The sequence below is a fragment of the Chlorocebus sabaeus genome, chromosome 3, assembly GCF_047675955.1.
Source record: "Chlorocebus sabaeus isolate Y175 chromosome 3, mChlSab1.0.hap1, whole genome shotgun sequence".
Classification (NCBI taxonomy): Eukaryota; Metazoa; Chordata; class Mammalia; order Primates; family Cercopithecidae; genus Chlorocebus; species Chlorocebus sabaeus.
The window spans coordinates 65852715-65879986 of record NC_132906.1 but is presented as its reverse complement, the minus strand read 5'-3'; the positions used below and the strand labels follow the sequence as shown (position 1 = coordinate 65879986).

The 27272-nt window shown below is 36.2% G+C and overlaps 1 long non-coding RNA gene across 1 annotated transcript; it reads left to right on the top strand.

Annotated features, from left to right (window-relative positions):
• The first annotated feature begins 14128 nt into the window (after positions 1 to 14128).
• Positions 14129 to 26654, top strand: LOC140711418 (uncharacterized). The gene is made up of 3 exons (XR_012092597.1): positions 14129 to 20773; positions 21639 to 21764; positions 24888 to 26654. It is a non-coding gene; the product is annotated as an uncharacterized lncRNA (long non-coding RNA).
• The last annotated feature ends 618 nt before the right edge of the window (positions 26655 to 27272 follow it).

Here is a 27272-nt window from a genome sequence, read left to right as displayed (position 1 = left end):
TGGATTTATTTTCTGTACTCTGACACACAGAAATCAAGTATAGTTTCTATACTTGATATTTAGTATAATAAATGTAATATCTAATTCCTGCTTCCCAACCCTAATCAGCGTAATATCAATATAATTAATCAGTATGATATCTTGTGGAGAGGAATAGGCAATCAAACTACCTGTAGACTAAATTATGATTCAGGGCTGGAAAGTTGATATCCAGCCAAGGTAGGACAGTGAAGTTGTATTGCTAAGACCTGCCAACAAAAAGCAGTACTTCCAGCAGCCCTTACTAATAGGTGGTTAGAAAAGAGCATTTGTTGGATGAATAGCTGAATATCAGTTTTAACAAATGTGCTGATTTGGTCAAGCAGCGAAACCACATGTGGAAGAATAGATGGAATTGGAGTCGCCACCTGATTAAATTTATGATAGCCTGCCATTCTCTAAGATTCATCTGTTTTTCTGCACAGGGCAAATCGGTCAGCTGAAGGGGAATGTGGTGGGCATCATCACTCCTGCATTCTTTAAATCCTTGATAGTGACACCAATCTCGGCAGTCCCACACAGAATATAGTATTGCTTTTGGCTATTTTCCTAGGTAGAGGCAGTTCTAGTGTCTTCCACTTGACCTTCCCACCAAAACAGCCATCACTTCACAGCTAGAGAACGAATGTGCAGATTCTGCCAGGACTATGTCTATTTTGATTATGCATTCCAGAACTGAGGAAGTAACCACAGAATGTGTTTTATAACCTACTGGACCAACTATAAGATGGATCTGGGCTAAAACTATGGATTATTTGACCTCTTCAAACACCTTCTCTGACTGGTAGACCACAATAATATTTTGTGTCTTTAGGAATGTTTTTCAGTTCAAAGACAGTACCCAGCAATGAACAAATAGTCTTATCATCCCCCTTTCCCCAGTGTAACACCCCTGGTAAATGGTCATAAATCCTTTAAGAAAGACTTGGTGAAAAAGTAACGTTATACCTTGGCAATATAGCAACAATATAGCAGTATTCATCCTCAAAAAGAGGTTGTAGTGCACAACCTCTTGGGTTATTCTTTGTAACTCACCTTTTGTGGCCTGCTGGGACTTGATTCTAGTTTTAGTCTAGAAGCAAACTGGGGTGGTGTGGATATGTCCTGAGGAGAATCAGCAGTGATTTGTCAATTACACAAGGCCCATCCAGATAATCTATGCTAATATCCCTTCAAGTTAATTGGTAATGGACTTTAATCGTGTCTACAAAACATCTTCAGAGCAACACATAAATTGATGTTTGATTGAATAACTGGAAACCATAGTGTCCAATGATGCTTATGTTGATACAAAGTGATAATCACAGTCCCCTTCCTCTCAATATATCTATACAGAGGCAGACACTTCACACAAATTTAGCGGCTCAGAGTTCTGAGATCCATGAGACTCTGTTTCTCTCTAATTGCTGAAAATACAAGATACCCTGTTTGTGTGACAATGTGTTGTTCCCTGCTTTGTGGGCTGAAGAGCATAAAATGACAAAATGCGGAGTGAAAGAGGAGTACCTAAGTGAGCAGAAATGAGCAAATAGATGAACCAGAAAGTGCCTACTGTGGCATAGTTGTTGCTAGTTGTTCCCAAGATCCAAGAGTATCCGTTTACTTGGATTCCTTGACAAACCCCAGTATTTCTACAGTAGGTTCCCCTTTTGTTTAAACTGATTTAAATTGGGTTTCATTCATTTGCAATACAAAATATATTAATTTCATGAGATTTTTGAACTATTTGTGAGAAAAAAGTACTATGAAAAATGTAAAGTAATGAATACATTTTTAAAATAAGACATTTTGACAGGAAAAAAAAAAAAAGGCAATGCAGTGTAGTCTAAAGCCCAAGCTCTGGTGTCAGATATAACTGCTTCAATTCTTGCCAGCACTGTGAACTTCTACTTATTAATCAAAAATTTTAACTGAGCATCTGACACTCACTGTTCTTTGTATGGTGCATATTGAGTACACAATCCTCACTTATGTTCACCTTAAAGCCTGACAAATATTACATACTTACTATCTCCAGGACCCTGTGTGGAAGCTAAGGCTTAGTGTTAAGTTTAAGTCTTAATCAAAACCACAGCTAGATAGTAGTTGCGCCACTTCATCAGCATAGTAGGAAGATGAAATAGTATGTTGCATATAAAGCCTTTTGTAAGTTGTTTATCACAGTGGGTACTTATTAAATGTTAGCAATAAATGGACTCATTTCTAATATTAGAAAGTTATCTCCAATGTCACTTTCAGCTTAGATAATGAGATTCAGATAACCAGATTCAGAATAAAAAGTTACATGATTATGGCAGGGAGTGGCAGATGCCTATACTATTTTTATTCTCCTTTTCTTTCTTAGTGAAATATTTATAATTTTATTCAGGATGGCAATATGTCCATTAAAGAAATTATAGTTTTGAAGTTTCTCTTGCAGGTTGGTATGGTCGAATATTTAATTCTAGAGATATAAGTAAAAGTGATGCGTGGTTCTGCTGGGAAACTTCACCAGCAAAATCTGGGACAGATTTTCCTTCACAGGTCTTCTTTTGCTTTCTCCTCTTTCCTCTATGTCCTATCTGGAAATTCTATACCACAGATGGTGCTGCAGCAACCATTTTGTAAGCTTGTGGGTACCAGTGACACATTTTGGATGACAGACCACAAAGAAGACGGGAAGCTTTGTTCCTAGTTGATTGCACAGATCTACCAAGCCAAACGTTGATTACACAGAGCTACCAAGGCAACCGTCAACAGCTTACCTCTGGTCTTCTCTTATGTGAGGGAAGAAAGTATGTAATATTGAATACTTTGTAGTTTAGTGACTATTACTATCAGAATATATAATTTGTAACAGATATAATAATTATGAGCAAATAACAAATTAAAGTTAGTGTAAACAGAAAAGATTTTGAAAGCCATAATGAAATAAGAGATATTAAAATTATGAATAGCTGTTGCTGTGCCTGCACTTCTCAGTGCTTTTCTCTCTGTCAGTCTTGCTCCAAATTGAAACAGGAATTTGCATTAAAAAGATGATATGCACTAAAATGATATCATATATATTTTTAGGAACAAATATAAAGTGCTTGCTAAAGAACTGGAAGAAACCAACAAGACTAAAGAACGCATGTCAATCAGAGATAAAGAGCTACTTGCATCTAAAGGTTAAAGCATTTAAACCCTGAGCTCTGGAAATACCCTGCCAGTACTCAGAGACTTCCTTGGCATTTATCTTGTCATTTAAAATCTTCACAGCATGCAATATATTGGGCTTAGTCTTCTTACTCTATAGGAGATTGGAAGGCATAGGGAAAAGACTAGAGAGGGAAAAGGGAGGAAAAAGAGCACTAGGCAGCAGGGAGACAAGCCCTCCATGGTGGCACACAATGAGAAGAGTTTTGGGGCACAGCTGTAGAAATATATATATATATGTGTGTGTATGTGTGTATATATATGTGTGCATATATGTATATATGTATACACATACACACATATATATACACACATACACACACACACATATTTCCCCCTTTCTATGTGTCAATGTACTATGCCATTAAAAGAGTTTGAGATAGAGTCATCTATACTTTAAATAGATAGTACACATTACCTGAATTTATGTTAATAGAGAGTATTCTTTCCTTTGGTAGCTTTTTTTTCCTAACATTAGCTGTGATAGTTTAGTTCACTCCCTCTCCCCATTGTCCAATTCTTGCTGCTTCAGCTCTCCATTTCTCCTTCTTTTCCCCCCTTTCATTTGCTCCCCTTATTCCTTCCTTCACCATCCCTTCCCACACACATCTTCTGGTGGGTTAGTGTAAATTTGCAAGTTATTTCCAATTTCCTGTTCTTGACTATTTCTGCAAAATTTGCGAAAGTTGACATCTTAGTTGACATCCAAAATAGAGGAATACATAAAATTATATCAGCTAAATAACTTAATGCAGGTAAATTTTAAAATTCGGATAAAGCATATCTCTGATTTTAAAATCAAAATTAAAGAATAAAAATATGTACACAAAGGGACACACATCATACATACCCAAAGTTAATTGAAATTTTAAAGCTGTAACCTCTATTTTTTCCACACAACTTAGTTTTTTTTTGTTTGTTTGTTTTGCTGTTTCAACCTTGTCACTGATGACATGCCTCTGGGATCGATGGCTTTCTGTCTCTCTACTATTGCTTCATTGACCTACCTTCTCCATGAACTTTTCCCTGAGAATTCAACAACAGAATGTCTTCTCCTTTTCTGAAGGTTAATACCAGTTACAGTCTGACACCTCCACCTACTTAGAGACAATTATTACTTAATTGTTAAGAAGCCAAGTCAGACTGTCTGGGTTCATTTCTCAGTTCAAGGATGTTCGTCAAATTATTTTAACTTTCCAAGGTTCAGTTTCTTTATTTGAATAATGAAGGTAATAACATTGTTATCTTTTTATCTATGTTCCAAGGACAAGAGAGAAAATAATATGGATGGCACAGAGAACAGTGCCTGACACTGAACGAACGTTCGGTAAATGCCAATTATTATTTATGCCATATAAACAGTCATCACATTAATCTAAAGCCAAATTAGGTTGCAGACCTTAAAGGCAGGGCTCGCGTGTTCTCTCAATATGTAACAGCCTGAGATTTAGCCTGATGTATAGAGAGCGTTCAGTATACAATTGTGAATTGATAAATGGTCAACATTTATTCTTTTATTAAAATATACTTAATGAACACCTACTATGTGTCAGGAACAGGAATGTTGTTCCTAGAACAAGAACAGTATTATATGATGGTACATAATACAAAAAGTGCAGAAGCCATTTGAATTACACACACACAAAATTCCAAAGCCAAAACAAGCAATTTGTTACCTTTGGATTCAAATTTATCATGTCTGTTTCAATTTTGGAGAGTACAGTCTCTCCAAAAGTACTGCTTGCAATCTGCAGAAGTACAAAATAGATAATCTATCTTGTTAGAATTGCAAATAGACTGGACTAAAATATGTGTCTTTCTTGAGAACACAATCTTCAAATATCAGCGCCTGCTTAACTGTTGTATGCTGGGATTCTTAAGACTGAAATGCAAGGGTCATAATCCTGAAACTTTGTTCACATTGCATGTGGTATTACAATGCATCACAAAAAGGTTCTTGGGAGAAATCCAGAAACTATTTATCTAAGGCCAAATTAATTAATTTGGATACACGAGCAGAAGTATGTGTCCCTTCCCCACACAGTAGCTAGAATAATTCTTTCAAAACATGTGTTAAGTTTGATCATTTCCCTGCTCAAAAGCCTCCAGTGGCTTTCCATCAGAGTTCCAGTAAAATTCAAATCTTTACCAGGGTCCTTAGCTATTCCTTTAATCTCACTTCCTACCGGCCTTCTCTCTTTTCCCTCAAATACAAACCCCACAGGGAAAGGACATTGTTTTGTTTATTGCTCCAGCCCCAGTTCCTGAAACACTGCTGGCAGAAATCCATGTAGAAGTTCTTAATTTATATTTGTTAAATAATAAATAGATGAATGTTCAAAAGAACTATCCAAGATTTCTTTTCCGTAAAGTGAGAGAGAATCCTCAGGGCAGCCTATATACATGGCATCAGTTGACATTAATTAGCTTCCTAGTTTCAAGGAACATACTATGCACATTGAATTTAATAGCAGGGGACTTCAAAGAGAGGTGCATTCACCAGAAGGGGTACGTATAACTAGTCCTTATGGAGTGTTACATGTCTCCTATGGTGAAAACACCTCATCTTCCACTTAAGATTGCATCTAGGAGAAATAGAGTTTTGTGGAGCACCATTCCATCTGCCAATGTATCATAAAGCATCGTCTGGCAGAAAAACTCCGAGTGAGTCTGATGACAGGCTTCTGGCAGGCTCGAGAGACTAACTGTGCTTGTACCTAAGGCTACAAGTATATATTTTCTTCCATCTCAGAAAGGCCGATTCTCCTCCTTCTTGCACAAAGAAATCTAATAACACACAAGATGATCTGTGTATTTGCATTTATTCACAGTTGCACAAAAAGCACAGTAACTTGCAGTTTAAGTTCTGGATTAGAAACACCTGGGTTCAAATAACAATAGACCACTAACTGGCTATGTGATTTGCACGATTCGATCTGTAAAATGGTAGAATTATGCATTTGATTTATACTTTTTTTTTGCTGTTGTTTTGTTCATTTATTAGGAAACTAAAACTAACCTGATCATTGTGATCAACTACATGTATGGCACATGAAAACTTTTTAATAGACGTTAGGTAGCAATAGTTATTTCCTTACATCCTTTTACATATTCCTTGGAAGGGTCTAGGCCATTTTACCTACTATCTTTACTAATATGTGTGTGTGTGTGTGTGTGTGTGCATATGTATAACTTTACCATACAGAGTTCTTATTTTCCTATTGCATCTTTCTTTTTTTTAACAATTGCCTTTTAAAAACATATTTCAGTAAAAGAGGTAGCTACTCTTTTTCAAGTTTTGTTTTACCCAGAAAATATTGATAAAAGTTAGTTAATTAATTTTCAGTTTCAGAATTATGAAAGAGAAACACGGGTATGCAAAATGTCTTACTGTTAAACTAGTGATTAGCAGCAAATTAATTCAGCATTTAAAACAAGGTAATGACATATTCAGATGCATTTTTTGCTTTCAAAACTGAGAAACAGATGTATATAGAAATCACCTTTGCCATCCTGGGTCTGCCTTTAATGTGACTGTGTTTTCTTGTCATGCATGTTGAAAAGCAAGATGTATGCGATACAATAGGTTCTCAGCTTTTTTCCCTGTATCTTAATGTGGCATCCTATATTTCTGCTCACCTTAAACTAGCTGAGGTGTTCAGTTGTGACAGAGTCTGGTTTATTTCAGCAACAATCATCTACCTGTCCTTTTGGACAGATGTTGCTGTAAATTCTGAAGATTGACAGAAATAAAGACACTAGCAGATTTGGAGATTAGACTTCAGTTATTAACTAAGGCATATTAAGAGTCTATCATGCACAATAAGCCAGTTGGAATGTTGCTCAAATAAAACATGGGCAAAAAAAAAAAAATACTTGTTCTTTCTGATTAAATAATTAGATTAGGGGTATATATATATTTTGTTTATATATGTTTTTCCAATGATATATACATATATATTATACATATATATTATCCAATATATATACATATATACTATATATATGTATACTATATACTATATACATGTATACTATATACATGTATAAATATATGTATATATCATTGTATATATATACATATATAAAAATATATGTATATATCATAGGAATAGAAACTTGATATACTTAGGAATATGTAAAATATATTCTTAAAATCTTAAGAATTCTTTAATTCTTAAAGAATTAACCATATATTTTATATTTTAAATAATTAAATTAGCAATATAAAATATATAACATAGGGCATTATTTGGTGAATTAACTAAAAATATATAATATACATGATGATTATATATTAAATATAATATGTTGTGTTTAAATATTATATATTAGTCATACTAATTAGATATACCTCTATAACTAGTTAGGCTATATATGATATAAACTTAATTATATATTATATACTTATATATTATTTATTCTATTATATTATCATATGTGAGAATAATATAGCATTATATTCATATATAAATATATGAACAGGTAAATATCCTGAAGGAAATAATGGAACTAACCTGATAAGAGGTAATGGGTCTAAATTATTAGGCATACATTTTTTCAAAAGCCATCATACAAAAAGTGTATTTTAAAGAAATTTTGGCATAAAGTCATCTGGAAACAGTTAATTATTAGTGTCTGATCAATTTCTATGATTATGTGTAAGTTTTTATGTGTTACTCTGTAGCTCCATGACATCTGCCCCTTACTTATGCCCCCACTCCCACACACATATACATACACATGCCCTTTTCATGACATATGGTAAAAGTCTGGTGAGTATTTTCTTTTTATCTTAATTGTATTTAACAACACTCTACCCTTGCGAACCTAAAAGTCATCTAACATTTGATCTCTTGTGATCTCTCACTCTGAGCACTTATCATGATTATTGCTCGGTTTAGACTACTTTCATTGCACATGTGGGAGGGATAATAATATAGAAATGTTAACTACTATGTTCATGTATACATGTGTGTACTTTATTTTCTTCTCTTCTCTCAGGCTAGATCATAACATTCTTGTTAGATAATGACACCACAGCAGAATTGTCATGAGAAATTAGAGAAATTGTTTGCTGTAGACATTAAAAAAGACTAAGTTGCCTTAAGTTTGCAAGTGTACTTGCTGAAGTACTGCTTTCTACTAAGAAGACAAGAAAACGAATGTGCTTTCTAGACCAAAGCAGAAGGAATATTATTGGAAACATTTAGCATTAAATCCTGGCATGAAGAGGAGGGTAAGGGAAGAAATTCAGCTTGGGGTTATGAAATCTGGGGGTACCAGTGGTACATTTCCAGGCAGAAAGTTTTTTGATAGGCAGCAATTTCACAAAAAGTAGAGGCAGAGCAGAAGTACATGAATAACCAGGACTGAACCACCTGTAGGAAACCTGTGAACCCAAGGTCACTGAATGATATTCCCTTATGATTGAAAGCGATGTGGATGGACACAAGAGTTACTATAACCACAGAACCTTCTGGCCGGAAAGTAGGGAGGTTTCAGAAGTATGTTGGGTTGTGCAACCAGGAACTAGAAATCAATGCAGATGCCTCAGCAGAGACTAGCATAAAGAATGACAAAGCCTGGGTTAAACAGAAAACTTCATCCAAGTTGAATGCCAGGAAAGGTATGGGCGAAAGATTACCTAGGTGCCGAGGCTAGAGACTGAAGGCACAAACTGTTTCAGTATAATAAAGAAAATAGTTAGAATAAGAATAGTCATAATACAAATTAGATATAGAGATGATCACGGACAATTATCAATAATTATTATAAACATTATTGATCATTAGCTTTTAATATTACTCTTTGTTGCATTACTAATATAACCTAGGAATAACTGGCAGGTATAGGGTCAGGTGCTGAAGGGACATTGTGAGAAGTGACCTTGAAGGCAAGAGGTGAGCTCTCTGTCGGGCCCGTATAAGGGCCGCTTGAGGGCTCCTTGGTCAAGCAGTAATGCCTGTGTAGACACCCATTACTTAGCAGACCTTGAAAGGGAGTCTCCTTTCCTCGGAGGAGTCAGGGAACACTCTGCTACACCATCTTCCTGTGGGAGTCTGGATATTATCCAGCCCTTCTCGCAGTCAACCAGAGGCCTAAACCCCTCCCTGTAGTGCTGTGCTTCAATGGTCACACTCCTTGTCCACTTTCATGTTCCTCCTGTACTCCTTTTTCCTCTTTGAAGTTCGTAGTAGATAGCGGTAGAAGAAATAGTGAAAGTCTTAAAGTCTTTGATCTTTCTTATAAGTGCATAGAAGAAAACGCTGAAGTATGTTGCCTTCTCTCTCTGCTTTAGCTACCGAAAAGGGAAGGGCCCCCTGTCCTGTGATCACGTGACTTGCTTCACCTTGTCAATCACTTAGAAGATTCACCCTCCTTACCCTGCCCCTCTTGTCTTGTATGCAATAAATATCATTGCACCCAGCCCCTCAGGACCGCTACTGGTCTCCGCGTCTTGATGGTAGTGGTCCCCCAGGCCCAGCTGCTTTCTCTTTATCTCTTTGTCTTGTGTCTTTCTTTATTACAATTTCTCATCTCCGCACGTGAGGAGAACACCTGCTAAGCCCCGTTAGGGCTGGACCCTACAGAAGGGTAATATCTTCATTGAAGTTTTTCAAGACCTAAAACTAGAGACAACTGTCTGAATGTTAACGGTTTACTTTGGAAGTAAAGAGAACACTTGTGAAGGAGTGAAGAAATGGAACCACAAGGCAAAAAGAAGGTACCCTATAAAGTAAGTATTATGAAATTAGTAATTTGAACTTAATTCCACTGGGGAAACTAGCAGCTGGCCTAAGACACCTGATTCCAAATTATCCCGCCTGAGCAGCAAGAAAGCAGTCTAATTATATACCAACTCCCATCTGTCATTGCTTCTGAGCTATTTCAATGTGTCTGCAAGATCCCAGCACTCCCAGTGTGTCATAGTGGTGGCAAAGTGGAAAAGCGGTCTCTAGCAGCAAGAAAAACCCTGAGCAGTAGCATGCCAGTAATGGCAATTGGAATGATAAAGATGAGAGTTACCTAAAGGACATTGACATCACCTGCTACACTGCACAGAATATGTACATACCTCAGTTCATCCAGGCCGGGCGCGGTGGCTCATGCCTGTAATCCCAGCACTTTGGAAGGCCGAGGTGGGTGGATCACAAGGCCAGGAGTTCAGGACCATTTGGCCAACATGGTGAAACGCCGTCTCTACAAAAATACAAAAAAATTAGCTGGGTGTGGTGGTGTGCACCTGTAATCCCAGCTACTCCGGAGGCTGAGGCAGAAGAATTGCAGAGGTTGCAGTGAGCCAGGATAGTGCCATTGCACTCCAGCCTGGGTAACAGAGAGAGACTCCATCTCAAAAATAAGTAAATAAATAAATAAATAAATAAATAAATAAATAAATTCAGTTCATCCTATTATTGATTCTTCCAAGGTAACTACTCACAATTAACCATAAGGGAGGAAAGGACGTAAGAGTGAGGCAGGGAGGGAAGGAACTCTACATACATCAAAAGAAAAGAATTGAAGAAGGGAGAGATGGAAGTAAGGAAAGAGGAAGTGAGGAAAAAAACTGACTTGCAACCAACCTTTTATAATAGCCTCCAACCAGTTATAATGCAGTAAATAGAATAAGTAAGAGCTGGCATTGGTACCATGTTTCTGAAGTTGCAACTGATGATTCCGAGTCTCCTTCCTCTACTACCCATTCTTGATTCCCCACACGCTTGCCTAGCACTTTGGCTGCTCCTTGTTGCTTGCCCCTAACACTATTTCTTGTCCAGCTTTAGTCACTACAATTGCGCATTTACAATGATTAACAGGCATGGAAACATCAAGATTTACCCCAGTGAATTCTCTGAACTTCGGGCATAACCTTGCCCTCATTATGATTATCTCCTTATGATAAGCAGGGTCATTATTGCCAATATAGTGACACTCTTCTTCACCTGCTTTTCTGCAGGTATTAGAAATTCAGGTGACAGGCCAGGCACAGTGGTTCATGCCTGTAATTTCAGCACTTTGGGAGTCCGAGACAGGTGGATCGTGAGGTCAGACATTCAAGACAAGCCTGGCCAACATAGTGAAACCCTGTATCTACTAAAAATACAAAAAATTAGCCGGGCGTGGTGGCAGGTGCCTGTAATCCCAGCTACTCAGGAGGCTGAGGCAGGAGAATCACTTGAACCTGGAAGGGGGAGGTTGCAGTGAGCCGAGATTGTGCCACTGCACTCCAGCCCGGGTGACAGTGTGAGACTCCATCTCAAAAAAAAAAAAAAAAAAAAAAAGAAAAGAAAAGAAAAGAAATTCAGGTGACAGGCATAATTTTACTGCTAGGTAAAATCTTATTTTGTTTATTGCTAGAAGTATCCTCCTTGGGAAATGGATTCTAGTCCACCAAATACGAATATTGTGAATGGGAATTACAAATTTCCCGGTAGGGAAATGTGGCAATAGGGGGCCATTGCTATATCCTTTTATTGTGTCCTGGACAAGTATGTTATACCTAAATGGAACAGATCACCATGAAATAACAGACTTGAAGTACATCAGTCTAAACTGCAGGGTACCTTCCCAAAGCTGGTGGATTCTCTGGGGCTGACTGCTTCAAAGATATAACCATAGTAATTGGTCAACTGTCACAGCTCTTTGTAAGTGGAACGTTTTCCTTTGAAAAGAACATTTTCCTATGCAAGACAATGTTATATGGGATCATATAATGACAAATGAGGCATTTTATAAACCCTTGGATATTAGTGTAATACTAAAGCCTGAAGGCAAAAAAGGCAAAGATAAACCTAGAAGAAGTCTTAATCTATGTCAAAATGAATTTCTGACCCCAGTAAGGAAGGGATTTAACACAATTAACTTGTCACCAAGTGTTTGAAACAATAAACGGAGGTAAACGCTACAGAAGCAGCCTTGGTAAGAGAAACACTTCCCATCAGAGCATGCCAAATTTTCATCCCTTATTATAATAACTATAACATTACCAATTTTTCAGTCCTGGGATGGCTGAGGACAGTGGCTGGCTGAACTCTACCAGATGGTTTGTAGGGTATTCTCTAGGAGAGATTCTCCCTGGTGGATGCTGATGAGAAATAAAACATTTTTAAAGTATGTGCTCACTCCTGTAGATCATCCACATATTTCCTTGCCAGGATACATTGCCTCTGATTTTCCATTACTCTTCCTTCCTGGCTCCTGACTAACCAGCCAAGACAGTTACAGCTTAGGAATTGCCTCAAGCTATTCTCCATCTATATCAAGTTTATGCTCAGATGTATTGCTCAAAAACTCTATATACTGGGAATTTTTTCTTCAACATGGTCTTGCGGGGCCACCTCTAAGTAATGCTTTGGGCAGCAACAGATACTTTTTCTCCTGTAGCATAGTATTGAGCCAAGCTATCTCTAAACCAGACTAGACCTTTCTTTCTTCTCCTTTTTCAATTATCTGGTCATACATAAGACATCACAGACCATAATATAATCTGATTTTGGGGAGACATGTAACAGAGGCTGGTGATAGGGGTGCACAAGCCATTTGTTTGTTAAACTAACTCGTGTACACTTAATTGTCACAGAACCACATATGTATGCACTGTATTCTTTATACGAGTTAATGCTTTTTTCCAAAGACTTTGACTTGACTGGTCTGCTATACTCAGTACCCAGCACATGATCAACTCTAACTGTAGTTACTTGTTATCACATATCTAGGTATTCAATATCTACTAGAGTCCAGTAGAATATCAGGAGGTGCTTTTCACATAAGGAACAGTTTTCTGCTGCGGATGGTATGGATTTCCTTAGAAAACATGGTGCAAACTTATGGAAACTATGGTCCTGTTCTTCATAGGAGACTAGACTTGCACACCACATGAAAAAGCATTCCTATTTAATATGGACAGTTCTAGCAACTTGAGATCTCCAGGGCCACATGGTTTAATTGGCAGGGCCGCAAATGTCTTGAATCTCTTGCAGAATCCTTTCTTCCTCTTCATGCTACTCAGAACTGACAACTCTTCAAGGCACTAATAAACAGAAAGGAGCCATATTCCTGCATGTAGCTTGTGCAGTCTTCAGAATTCACAGAAATATGCCAAGTACTAGACGTATTTCTTTGTAGTAGCAGATGCAAGGTACAATAACTTATTCTTTATATAGGAAACTTGGATATGATGGACCATTAACACTGCATCTTATAAATCTATGAGAATGGCACTAACTTCTGCCATCTGTCTAAATATAATATTGCTTCTGATTTATTACCTAGATCTAGGTGGAGGAGGCGTAGCATTAGGGCTTCCACTTGGATCTTCCATTTTCTTTTCATTCTACTGGTCTTGGTATAAATGTAAAGACTGTTCCAACTCAATATCCATCTCAATTATATACTAAGGTTTTAGAGAAATGAACAGCAATGGGTTGATGACCCATTGATCTCTCTGAGGCATGGACTCAGATTGGGTTACCATTTATTTCTGAGGTTTCATATCCTTCCATGCTGACAAAGGAAACTGTTAGTGCTTAATCAGAATAGAAAAGTGAGTCATTATACATGATTAGTTCAGAAAGTCTTATATTCACAATTTGTTTTAATTTCTGATTTGTGGCCACAATAATTCACTACATTATGCAAAATATCTGTCAGTGTTTTATAGCTGATAATATGTAAATGAAGATGAGAGATTAAACTCACAGGAAGAATCTTAACGAATGACCTCCAAATTACCCATTATGACCCCAAATCAATAGAGAATCCTCTGTACACACACACACACACACACACACACACACTCTCTCACTATTCTAAATACTTGATTGTGACTCATTTGAAATAATTGATGACAATTACTTAGTAAGGGCTAAAATAAAATATTATATTTAGGTCAATAAACATATACTAAAATTTAGGTTTAAATGATTGCATTACTAAAAATTACATATTTTTAATATAGTTAACCTGATACTTCTATCTGTAAATGAGAAACAAGTATAGCATAGTACAATCCTTCTGGTGGAATTCCTCCAAGATTTTATACAGAGATCAGAATTTATATTCCTTAGAGTAAGAATTACAGTTATAGGGCAACAACTCTACATACTACCCTTCCTGCAGGATTATAATGAAAGGATTAGAACAATTTTAAATGCAATATGAAGGGACAATATCCATTAGTAACATTAAAAAATAGGTATCTACCTGGATAAGTAGGTCTTACTAAGAAATATTGTTGCCAGAAAATTAAAACACACGCATACACACACACAGGCACACACACCAATAAGCAGTGATTTCCTTGTTCTAAAAATGTGTAATCCACTCTTTTGATATAAGAAACCAAAAGTTGAAGAAATTCACCCAGTTAAATCATAAGAGCAATAACAATGACAGCAACCAAAATCCAAGAAGCGAAATAACTAATTTAGGGATTTACCAGTATTACTGAGTTATGGGATCTTCTGGCATCGGTAAGCTACTTCACTTTGGGAAATTAATTTCATGCTTGCCTACTCCTGTGAAACTCCTGACTGAAGGGTCTCATGAAGTTTTGGAATGGTCAAAGAAATGCCAGAAATGTTACTGAAGAAAGCCAAAGAAAAAGCTGTCACCATCTCAGCAGTCAATTATCTTTTTTAAATCTTTTTTTCATTCTTTTTTCCCCAAAAAATAAACTATACATGCTCAACTAGGTGTATTAGTCGGTTCTCATACTGCTCTGAAGAAGTAACGGAGACTGTGTAATTTATAAAGAAAAGAGGTTTAATTGACTCACAGTTCTGCGTGGCTGGGGAGGCCTCAGGAAACATACAATCATGGTGAAAGAAACCTATCACAGGGCAACAGAAGAGAGAATGCGTGCCAGCAGGGGAAATACCAGATGCTTATAAAACCATAAGATCTCATGAGAACTCACTATCACAAGAACAGCATGGGGGAAAATGCTCCCATGATTCAATTACCTCCAACCGGGTTCCTCCCCCAACATGTGGGGACCATGGGAATCATAATTCAAGATGAGATTTGGGTGGGGACACAGCCAAACCATACAATTTCACTTCTGGCTTCTCCCAAATCTCAGATCCTCACATTTCAAAATACAATCATGTCTCCTCAACAATCCCCCAACGTCTTAACGAATTCCAGTATAAATCCAAAAGTCCAAGTCCAAAGTCTCATCTGAGACAAGGCAAGTCTCTTCCACCTATGAGCTTGTAAAATCAAAAGCAAGTTAGTTACTTCCCAGATACAATGGGGGTATAGGCATTGGGTAAATACACCTGTTCTAAATGAGAGAAATTGGCCAAAACAAGGGGGCTACAGGCCCCATGAAAGTCCAAAAATCCAATAGGGCAGTCATTAAACCTTAAAGTTCCCAAATGATCTCCCTTGCCTTTATGCCCTACATCCAGGTTGTGCTGATGCAATAAGTGGTCTCCCATGGACTTGAGCAGCTCTGCCCCTATGGCTTTGCAGGGTACTGCCCCCCTCCCAGAAGGCAGCTATCACAGGCTGGCATTGATTGTCTGTGACTTTTCCAGGTGCAGGTTGCAAGCTGTCAGTGAATCTACTCTTCTAGGGTCTGGAGGATGGTGGCCTTCTTCTCACAGCTCCACTAGGCAGTGCCCCAGCAGGAACTCTGTGTGAGGGCTCTGACCCCACATTTCCCTTTTGCACTGTGCTAGCAGAGGTTCTCCATGAGGGTCCCACCCCTGCAGCAAAATTCTGCCTGGACATCCAGGCATTTCCATACATCCTCTGAAATCTAGACAGAGTTTTCTAAACCTCAGTTCTTGTCTTCTGTGCACCTACAGGACCAACACCACATTGAAGTGGCCAAGGCTCGAGGCTTGCGCCCTCTGAAGCAACAGCCTGAGTTGTACCTTGGCCCCTTTTTGCCATGGCTGGAGGGGCTGGGACAAGGGCACCAAGTCCTGAGGCTACACACAGCAGAAGGGCCCTTGGCCCAGCACAGGAAACCATTTTTCCCTCCTAGGCCTCTGGGCCTGTGATTGGAGGGTCTGCCATGAAGACCTCTGACATGCCCTGGAGACACTTTCCCCATTGTCTTGGTAATTAACATTTGGCTCCGCGTTACTTATGCAAATTTCTGCAGTGGGCTTGAATTACTCCCCAGAAAATAAATGTTTATTTTCTATCTCATTGTCAGGCTGTAAATTTTCCAAACATTTATGTTCTGCTTCCCTTTTAAACATAAATTCCAATATCAGATCATGTCTCTCAAGTTCAAGTTTCCATAGATCTCTAGGGTAGGGGTAAAATGCCACCAGTCTCTTTGCTAAAGCATAGCAAGAGTGACCTTTGCTCCAATTCCCAATAACTTCCTCATCTCCATCTGAGACCACCTTTGTGTGTACTTCATTGTTCATATCACTATCAGCATTTTGGTCAAAGTCATTCGACAGGTTTCTAGGAAGTTCCAAACATTCTCATATTTTCCTGTCTTCTTCTGAGCTTTTGAAACTGTTCCAACCTGTGCCTATTACCTAGTTCCAAAGTCACTTCCACATTTTTGGGTATCTTTACAGCAGTGCCATACACCTGGGACCAATGTACTGTATTAGTTCACTTTCATACTGCTAAAAAAACTGCCCAAGACTGGATAATTTCTGAAGGAAAAATGTTCAACATACTCATAATTCACTATGGCTGGGGAGGCCTCAGGAAATTTATAATCATGGCAGAAGGCAAAGTGAAAGCAAGGCACCTTCTTCACAAGGTGGCAGGAAGGGGAAGTGCTGAGCACAGGGAAAAGAACCCCTTATAAAACCACCAGATCTTGTGAGAACTCACACATTATCATGAGAACAGCACAGGGGAAACCATTCCTGTGATTCAATTAACTATACCCAGTCTCTCCCTTGACACATGGGGATTTTGGGGTTCATAGGAATTACAGTTCAAGGTGAGATTTAGGTGGGGACACAAGGCCTAACCACATCACTCTCTCTCCACTATCCTGGTACCAATTTGCTGTATTAGTCCATTCTGATGCTGCTATGAAGAAACAGAACAGCTGAAATTGGTTAATTTATAAAGAAAAGGGTCTAATTGACTCACAGTTCTTCATGACTGGGAAGGCCTCAGGAAAGTTACAATCATGGCAGAAGGCACCTCTTCACAGGTCAGCAGGAGAGAGAATGAGTGACAGCAGGGGAAATGCCAAACGCTTAGAAAAACATCAGATCTCAGGTAACTCACTCACTCTCAGGAAAACAGCATGGGGTAAACCACCCCCATGATTCAATTACCTCCCACGGGTCCCTCCCACAACATATGGGGATTATGTGGATTATAATTCAAGATGAGATTGGGGTAGGGACAAAACCAAACCATATCACTGGGGATATTAGCTGCCAATGTTAGGTTTAAACTATTGTTTATTAAAATACGAAAAAAGAGAACTTCTCTCTTCCTTCAGGGAAACAGGCCCTCATTTTGAAAAATAAGCCCTTCACATGTTATTTAAAAAATAATGTATTCAAATATAAAACTTAATGCGTATAATTTTAAAGAGCTTATTTTAGCCTTAGATTTCAAATTTATCAACTTAAAACATTTCTCTAGACCAGGATAATTGATCATATTACTACACATTTTTTCTATATAGTAAATTCTGTTATTCTTTCAAACATATTTAAATAAAAGAATGCATTACCTTTCCTAGTTTTACTTGAAAAAGTATGACATCAAGATCATGTATCTACATAATAAAAGGAAATAAAAGAGAAACGGCAAAAAATGAGAAATACAATTATATCAAGAGAAATAAAGAGACATTCTGGAGTATCTGTCTAAATGTTGGGTTGAAAACATGGATCACACACACCTGGCAGGTATTTAAAAACATACATCGTTTATTATTATTATCTTTATTATTATGATATCTTTCTTAGGTTTACAAATGAAAATGAATAAGGTTTCCATGAGGATATGAACAATTCAAATACAAATACTCAAGACTTGTGGAAGTACAGCATTTGGTTGAATTTTTGCTTATCAAAGTCATTTTAGAATTCTAATATGAGAGTGAAAGTCACAGAGACATGTTCCCACAGCATCCATCCACACTTGATGCCTGGCTGCTGAAGTGCACTCAGCAGTATCCAGTTATCAGCTTCTCCAAGTCTAACTTAACTGCCTTTGCCTGAGGCCTTGGTGTGTGGGGCTGAAAAGGAGAGACAGCTGCTTACATCCACTGAATGAGCAAGGTGGGTTATAAAGGCCCAGCCATTTTAACCCAATGTGGGGAAACTCTGTTGGGCAGCACTCAATTCACAGCTACCTACTTGGCTGGTTAAAGCTTTGTCAGAGAAACATCACTATTCAATTTCTCCCTCTGCTCAATCCTTTTCTGCCGCTTTTATTTCACAGGTGCCAATCCTTAATAAATATTTTATATCAAAAATCCATCTCAAACCCAGCTGCTTACAGAAAATCCAGCAAGCCGCACAAATATTCCTACATGTCTAATTATAAAGGTTCCCCTAGACCCCCATTAGGCTGTGACTACACATTTTTCCTGGGCTACATCCCATCTCTGATGATCCATGGAAACTGCTTTGAGAAAAGAGGATTAAAAAGTGCATAATATTACAAACGCTAAAAACTTAAAGCAACAAAATGCTTGAAAGATGTAGTTTTGTATACAATAGTCACAGCCAAGTTATGCCTCATTCAGTTTATTTTTCCAGACTTCCACATCTGCTCTCAATCAGGTATTCTGTCTCAAAAACTTCTGTGGATCGTTTGAGATTAAAATGGTGTTAGGTAGATGTATTTTCTTTTTCTTTTTTTTTTTTTCTGAGCACCAAAAGATCAAAGGTCTTTAGGTCAGAGGAAAACAATCAGAGAAAGCAATGGACTTTAGTCATATCTATAATAGCTCATTCTATACAATGCACTCAAAGCCTCTGCTTCTGAGACTTCTTCCTGTAGTTTTCAGTTATCAAATCCTATTTTTCAAATTATCCAGCAGTTCTGGCCATTTGGATCAATGTTTCTAATTGCCATGGATGCATGTCTAGGAGTTGCCATTACATATTTACTGCATGCTCTCCACTTTGATAAGCATTCTACCTACAGCATCATTTAAAAATGATGCTATTTTTATTTATTTATTTAAATATGATATGCATGCACATGATACACATTCAAAGTGCAACTCTTTCCCTCCGTCTCCCAGGTTGCTGGCCCAGCAGCATATACTTATTTCCCATTTTTACCAGCGTATGCTCATATTTCATGATCCATTGATTTTGTTTTGACTTATAACAATTTTGTTATCTGTTCCCATTTTTCCAGATGAGAAAACCAAATTTCTCAATGGTTAAATATCCATTCCAAGGTTACACCACTAGTAGGGAAAACAAAACAAACAAAAGAAACATTATTTGAACCAAGTCTTTCTGATTCCAAAGAAGACCACACTCTCAACTACTCTGTTGTACTTTCTGCCTAAATGTATTTGAATAAATGCAGTCCCAACATCGCTTGCTACAATAGTGAGAGCCAATGTTAACTCATATTACACTTTGATCAAAAATTTCAAAAAACATCTCTTCCCTAAGACACTTCCATATATCAAAATATTGTCAAAAACACGAATGCCATCCCAAAAATTGTTCCAATAAATATATAAACAATGATGGATGTCTATGTGTCCAATAGTTCCCCTTTATGTTACAGAGTGCACAGTTGGAACAACAGCCTATTGCAGCCCTGATGATGGACACTAACTTTTCATTTTTAGCTATCAATAACATTGGTAGTTTCCAAAGAATACTCAGAATGAACACATTTAAACAAAAAGAACACATTTTCACAAAGTTGCTCTTTCTTCTAAAAGGAGATGAGTTTTCAAGACAATTACTAGCAACAAAATACACGTAGAGCACAGATGTAGCTGGTAGAGAAGATTCAGATATATACAGGCAACTTCAAGACAATGTGAATAAGGAATTCTTTTTCTACTAATGAGTAACTAGAGGCAATGACTTTGCATCTCATATTAGAGAGAAGTTTATTCTCCTTAGAGAATAATTTCTGAAGATACAAACTCAAAGTGAATTTTAAGCAATGTGGATATAGAAATCTACATTTTAATAAAAGAGTAATAAGAATACTCGCATAGGAAAGTGATATCCCAAATCTCATTAGTGTTGTGCAAGAACACAAGATCAACAGAACAGAAACAAATCAAGAGGAGAAATGTGAATGAACCAGGACAATAACAAAAAATATCTTAGCCAAATGCCTTTCATGTGTGTTGGTAAATTACAACTGAATGTTAATGGCAATTCTCATGAAAAATTTAGTTTTCATGCTCAATAACATATCAGATAAATAAATACATGTATTTTATTACTTGTTGGGAGTTTATGATTTAAAACTAATATTTTTTATTTTGTTCACAAAATATAAAGTTAAAAAATCTCTGAGTTATTATTACAGAATAGAAATATGTCTGCATGGACTTCACGTGACCACTACTACAGCTGTCTTGATTCTGGAACCAAATTAGGCAGTTCAGGTAAGATGAGCATTATCCAATGTTTAATTATCATTTATAACAGGATATACTTAATTTGAATTAGCTACATGTTGTACACAATTCAAAAACACAAATAAATTTTCCTGTTCTGAATTAGGACACATTTCAGAGTAGAGCGTGGTTAGTAACAACTAATAAGCACCTATCAGCTTTTAGCTAACATGCCCATGAAGACACTTGGAAAACAACATGCATACAACATCAAAAAGTAGGACTATGAAACCAGAATGGAAAACACAATCAATGGCTCATCCATGTTATTCATCTCTAAATAGATAAAGCCCTGGTCTGGTCCCTATTATCTGTACCTAAGTTAATAATGGTGGAGAGAGATTATTTAACTGTCCTTTTCTGATTATGTATAAGCTATTTAAAATATTTTTTCTCTAATGACAATGTATTACACGTTTATTATAGGAAATATAGGAAACAGAGAGAAACTCAGCTTTCTCCAAATTTTACTACCAAGAGGGAGTTAACATTTTACATGGTAATGCCTATCTCATTTAGTCTAACAGTTAATATCATGTTTCAATTGAATTTATTCCACTAGAATTAAAACCATATTACAAATATATTTAATGTTTGATTAGGGCATGAATATCTCCCACTTTACATATCAATACGTTCTGTCCACTGCCCCATACTGGTCATATATATGTCATATATATGTTAAAACAATATATACCATATGGAAAGTATTACATGAATTTGTGTCCCTCCCTCATTCTATATTCTTATTGCCCAGGTACTCTTGGTGTTTCAGACTTTATGTAGAAATGTAAGTATGGGGTATATGTGTATTCTTGTGTGTTTATGAGTTCTTGGATATGTTTGTATCTAGGGGTATGGAGAAAGGTGAGAGGGAACCAGTAACCTGTTTTAGAAGCCTTATTCCAGGAAAATAGATGCACCAAAAGTTTTCATGGAAATGTAAATTGTCACAAAATTTCTGGAAAAGCATTTGATTGTAAGTAGAAAAAAAACTTTGAAAAAATAATAAATCTTGACTCAAGAATTCCACTTTTTGGAAATAAAGTTAGACAAAAGTATTTTTAATATTATTGATTATAATATATTCATAGTAACACAATTTAGAGACTAAATAGTAACATGAAAGTTATTTAAAAAGAAGCATATAACGTTTGAAAGTCAGAACATGATGTAATCATAAAATTAACATTATAAAACTATATAAAGAGGCATTTAAAAATGTTCATCTCATGGTCTAACTGACAATAAGCAGGTTACAACATGCTATATATGCTACTTGCTAGGAAGGTATATATTTATAATACTTTTTGGAAAGAATTGATAGTTATGAAATAAAAAATCTTGCTGAAATGTTGTATCTGTGTCCATTGATACAAACTATATTGACATATATTATAAAGTCTTATTCTAAGAGTGGTGTACTGTAACCTGCCATTCAGCATATAGGTAAGGAGGAAATTTCATCAGTACTGCCACTGGTAGACAGAACACAGGGTCAGTTATAACAAAGCACTTATCTTTTGTAGGCAGCCGTAAGTGCTAGAGTCTTATGCTTTGCTAGAGCAAACATAAGAGTCTAAAAGAAATATATAGAGGAGAAAAAAAAACCCTGTTGAACATGGATATTATAAAATATATTTCAAAATAAAAGCGAGTTGATAGCATCATACCAAGTCTATAAAACTGAGACCTTGGAAATTATCTTTAGAGCTATTAGAAACAAATTTTTTACAAGAGGTTGATAGATTTAGTAGCTTCTGAGGAAACATAAACCCTAAGAAAAAATTATAAATCCAATGAAAAATAGGGTAATATTTGTTTTTAAATGGAAGACATAAGAAGGAAAGATGGGTCCAGGAAGAGGAGGCCATAATAAAGCTAAAGGAAATATATGAATACATATAACAAAATATGTAAATGTATATATATATTTCCTTTATATATATGACTATATATAAAAAACATGAAGGATATATTTAAGATGCTTTCCATGAATGGAACGAAACAGTCAAAAAATAAATAAACAAGAAAATAATAAATATAGACATAAGTGATGGGCATCCAGTTTTAGAGTTATAGATATTCCTGAGTGAGACAAAAAAAATAAAAGAACAAAAGTAACAAGCAAAGAGACATGCATAAAAATATAATCCTTTTGGAGACTAAAACAAAATAAACTGAGTACCTAAATGTTTTTCACTACTATAACCCAGATAATAACAAGAAATTTTCCACACCTAGAAAATTCTCAAAGGATTTCTATTAATTATTCTTACTTCATAAAAGGAGGTATAGGCACACGGTAAAATTCAAACAATATAAATAATTACAGTAAAATGTTATCTCATTAGCCTAGACTCCCAGGTCCCATGTCATCTACACATGCTTAGTTTGAACAGTTTTAAGATATTCATCTAGAAAGATTCTATGCATTATTATATATTTTACATATCCACATACCAATGTGACAATAATGCAGCAAGCACTCTTCCACACCTTATTTTTACTTAAAATGCATTTTGGGGATTGTTTTATGACAACAAATATAGATCCATCTGATTGTGAAAATTGCTTCCTGGCATTCTATTACATTGTTGTTCCATATTGAGTTAAACAGTTTTGATGCAATATTGGCTATTCTCATACGAACAGCTCTGAAATTAACATACATCCTTTTTCATGTCTGCTTGGGTGTGGTTATATTTGTATTCAATCAAGTGGCATGAGAATTTTAATTTTCACACATAATGTCAAATTACTCTTCCAAGAGTCACAATGAATTAATATTTTCATGAATGGTTTATGTAAGCACCCTGGCTAAACCTACATGATATTAAATTTTTTTTATCTTTGCCAATTTGACTGATGGAATGAAATTTGAACTATTTCAAAATACATATACTCATTTATTGCTAATTGGCTACAATTTAAGAAACTATATTAGGTTTCCATTGCTGTCTAAACAAATCGCTACCTACTTGGTTTAAACAACACACATTTATTATCTAATAGTTTCATCTGTCAGAAGTCTCAGTGGGTTTATCTGGGCCCTCTGCTTAGGTTTTCACAAAGATGAAATCAAAAGTGTGGCAGGGATGTGTACCTTACTGGAGGCTCTGGAGAAGAAATCTGCCCCCAAGCTTACCCAGGTTGTTGGCTAAATTCAGTTCTTTGTGGCTGTAGGACTGCAGTCCCCATTTCCTTGCTAGCTCTCAGCTAGGAGTTGGGTTTTGTTTCCCCTTCTGCCATATCGTTCTGACTTTGGCTTGGAGAAATTTTTTGCTTCTAATAGTTCATGTGATGAGACTGGGCCCAATTTAATAGTCCAGAGAACTGTCTCAGTCTTCAAGTCCATAATCTTAATCACATCTGTACACTTCCTTTTTCCATGTAACATAACGTAGTCACGCATTACAGGAATTAAGGTATTTATTTGGTTAGAGGCAATTCTGCCTACCACACTATTTTCTTCTTCCTTTTTTTTTTGTAAATTACCTAATAATACAACAGAGAATGTACGTTCACCTACTCTTCTAGCCCAACATTTCACCTATGAAATGCTGGATGACAGGGAAAATATGGTATTCTTACAAATCCTCAGTGGGGAATAATTAAAACTATATGCACTTAGTATTTTAAGCTTTCATGTAGCAAATCAACATAAATATATTCACAAATTTACAGAGATCTTGAAAAATACATTAAAATTTAAAGTTACAACATATTCTAAAGACTAACGTATGAGACACAATTATGACCTCAAGAAATGGGAAATTTGTGTCAGGCAAGTAATATATAATGTATGTATATGTATTTGAAATTTTATCTTCTTTTAGGTATATATCATAAGGTAACAATCTCAACGTTAATAAAATTTATTCAGAGATAGGATAATGGCATTATAAAATATTAGGATAGGGTTTAAAAATATCATTTTAGCCATTGAGAAAGGCAGCATAACACCCCGCTCTCCAAATATGCCCATGTCCTAATCGCCAGAACCTATGACTATATTAGGTTTCATGGCAAAGGGGATTAAAGTTGCAGACACAATTAAGGCTGTTAATCATCTGATGCTAAAATTTTATATTTTCTCCAGGTGACCTCCATGTATTCACAAGAGTTTTTAAAAGTGGAAGACGGAGACAGCAGTGTAGGTCAGGGTAATGCAATATGAGAAGGACTTAACCCACTGCTGCTGGATTTCAAGATGGGGGAAGTGACTATGAGGCAAGGAATGCAGGCAGTCTCTAGAAGATGGAGTAGGCAAGGAAACACCTTCTCCCTGGAGCCACCAGAAATAAATGCAGTCCTGCCAACGTCTTTACTTTATCTCAGCAACACGAACTTCTGACTCTCAAAACTGCAAGATAAGAAAGTTGTATTGTTTTAAGCCACTAAATTTGTGACCATTTGTTACAGCAGCAACAGAAAGTGAATACAGGCATCAATTAAATTATATTTAGAAAGACTCTAATGATGTAGAAACTATGTTTATGTAATCTTAGGCTAAAATTCAGGTATTCGATTCGAGAAAAAATATATATCATATTAAATAAATATGATATTGTTCAAACTTCCTTCAGTATTGTAAACCCTTGCTATCTGAATATATTAACATTTAATAGCAGCTAAAACATAAGACTTAGAGTTAAACATTTATTTGAATATCATTTGTTTCATTTATTAGCTCTTGTGGCCACAGATTAACTATATAAACATGATGATCTTTGGCTTAACCATCTGACCATCTGTAAAACGGGGATAATTATTTCTACTCCATATGATCTTTGTGAGTTTTTAGTGAGATGATACACAGCTTAGTAATCACTGGCACATTACACACAAAAGGGCAGATGGTTAGTTGGTGGTAAAACCATTGTTCATAGCCTTTATTCTATCTATTTCATAAGATCAAGAAAACAGTTACATTAAACATTCTTCCCACTTTAGTATTACAATCAATTTTAAAGGATGTATTTAAATGAAAAGTTTTGGTAACTCCAATGCATATCTAATTGGTATAGTGTCAGACAGATTCCCAGAGAAGAGTGAAAGGGTTAAAGGGTGAAAGCAGGTACCATCATGCAAGCAGCTATTTCGACTCCTTAGCATCTGTTTACTTAAGCTTAATCAATTCACCACTAATTTTTTGAAATCAATTTCTTGCCTTCAATTCTGTAGCAATATTATACCATACTCCTCCGATGGCTTTAACATCAAAGGCAGCAGAATTTTAATGGCAAAGCCATAGAGTTGTGTTTTGGGGAAGGTGGGATGAAGAATCATCACTTGGAAACTAATAACTGCCCATACATCTTGAAATGCCATAGAGTTAGACTAGAGGAACTGGATACATTATACATCATCTAGTTGAACAGCATTTTATGTATAAAGATAATAAGTTCCAATATCTTAAATAACTTGCTGAAGATTATACTACTTTGGATGCTAAGAATAAATCCTTGATGTTCCTTCTCCTAAAAATGCATACTTTATGTTTCAGTGTTTATGTATCATTTTATAACAAAATCCCTTCCTTATGTTTGCATTCTTAGTGTTGAGCTTTTTATTGAAAGCAAAAACTGCTCAGTATTCTTAGAGTAGAGCTGTTTGCTGTTATTTTGCCTGTAAGGAAGAATTCTAACCCATGGGGCAGCAAGAGGCATTCTGCTGTTGTCAACAGAGAAGGCAACGGGGCAGGAGGTGAAAAGACTGAGCAATATTTAAAGATCCCTTACAGCAAAGTTCACCCAGGCGTTTCTCTCAAATTCCCAACCCACTCCCTCCCACGCTTCCTTAAGAACAGGTGTGACCCCTGGAACATCAGAGAATCAGCAGGGGTAAGTGAAAGGTTATACAGAGTTGAAAAGGAGCAGAAAATTTGAAAAAATAAGCATATTTAATAAACAACACCTGTCTTCTGTAAAGGTTTCAATATTTACACTTAACATTATACCTCTAGTTCTGGAAGAGCAAAAGACTGACTCATCTTGATCTATAAATTAATGACATAAATAAGCATACATAATAAAAGATAGAAATTCTAAAGGTCAAAGACCTTATTATAGTTATTTTGAAATTTATATATATTATTTTATAAAATCATAAAGGCATAGAATTGAAATACCTCACGCTATCACTTAGACCAGTCTCATCTGTTCTAATTATTTTATTCTCACAGTTTGAGGGCTTATCTATTAAAAGTTCATAAGCTAGTTTTGACAGTGAATAATGAGCAATTTTTCAGATTTAGTCCATGCTGACATTTCGGTTCTCTATTTGATGATTGTTGACTTCATTAGGTGGGCTTATAAAATAGTGCTTAAAATCTAAAACGGTTGGAGACTTCAAATTAAACTACAACATAACCTACCACTGTTAACCTAAAGAATGTTGATTGTTATGTATTAACTATCCCTATGATGTTCCAAAAGAAAAAAAAATTGGTGAACTGGTGTATTAATAGAAGTGCAGATTTTCA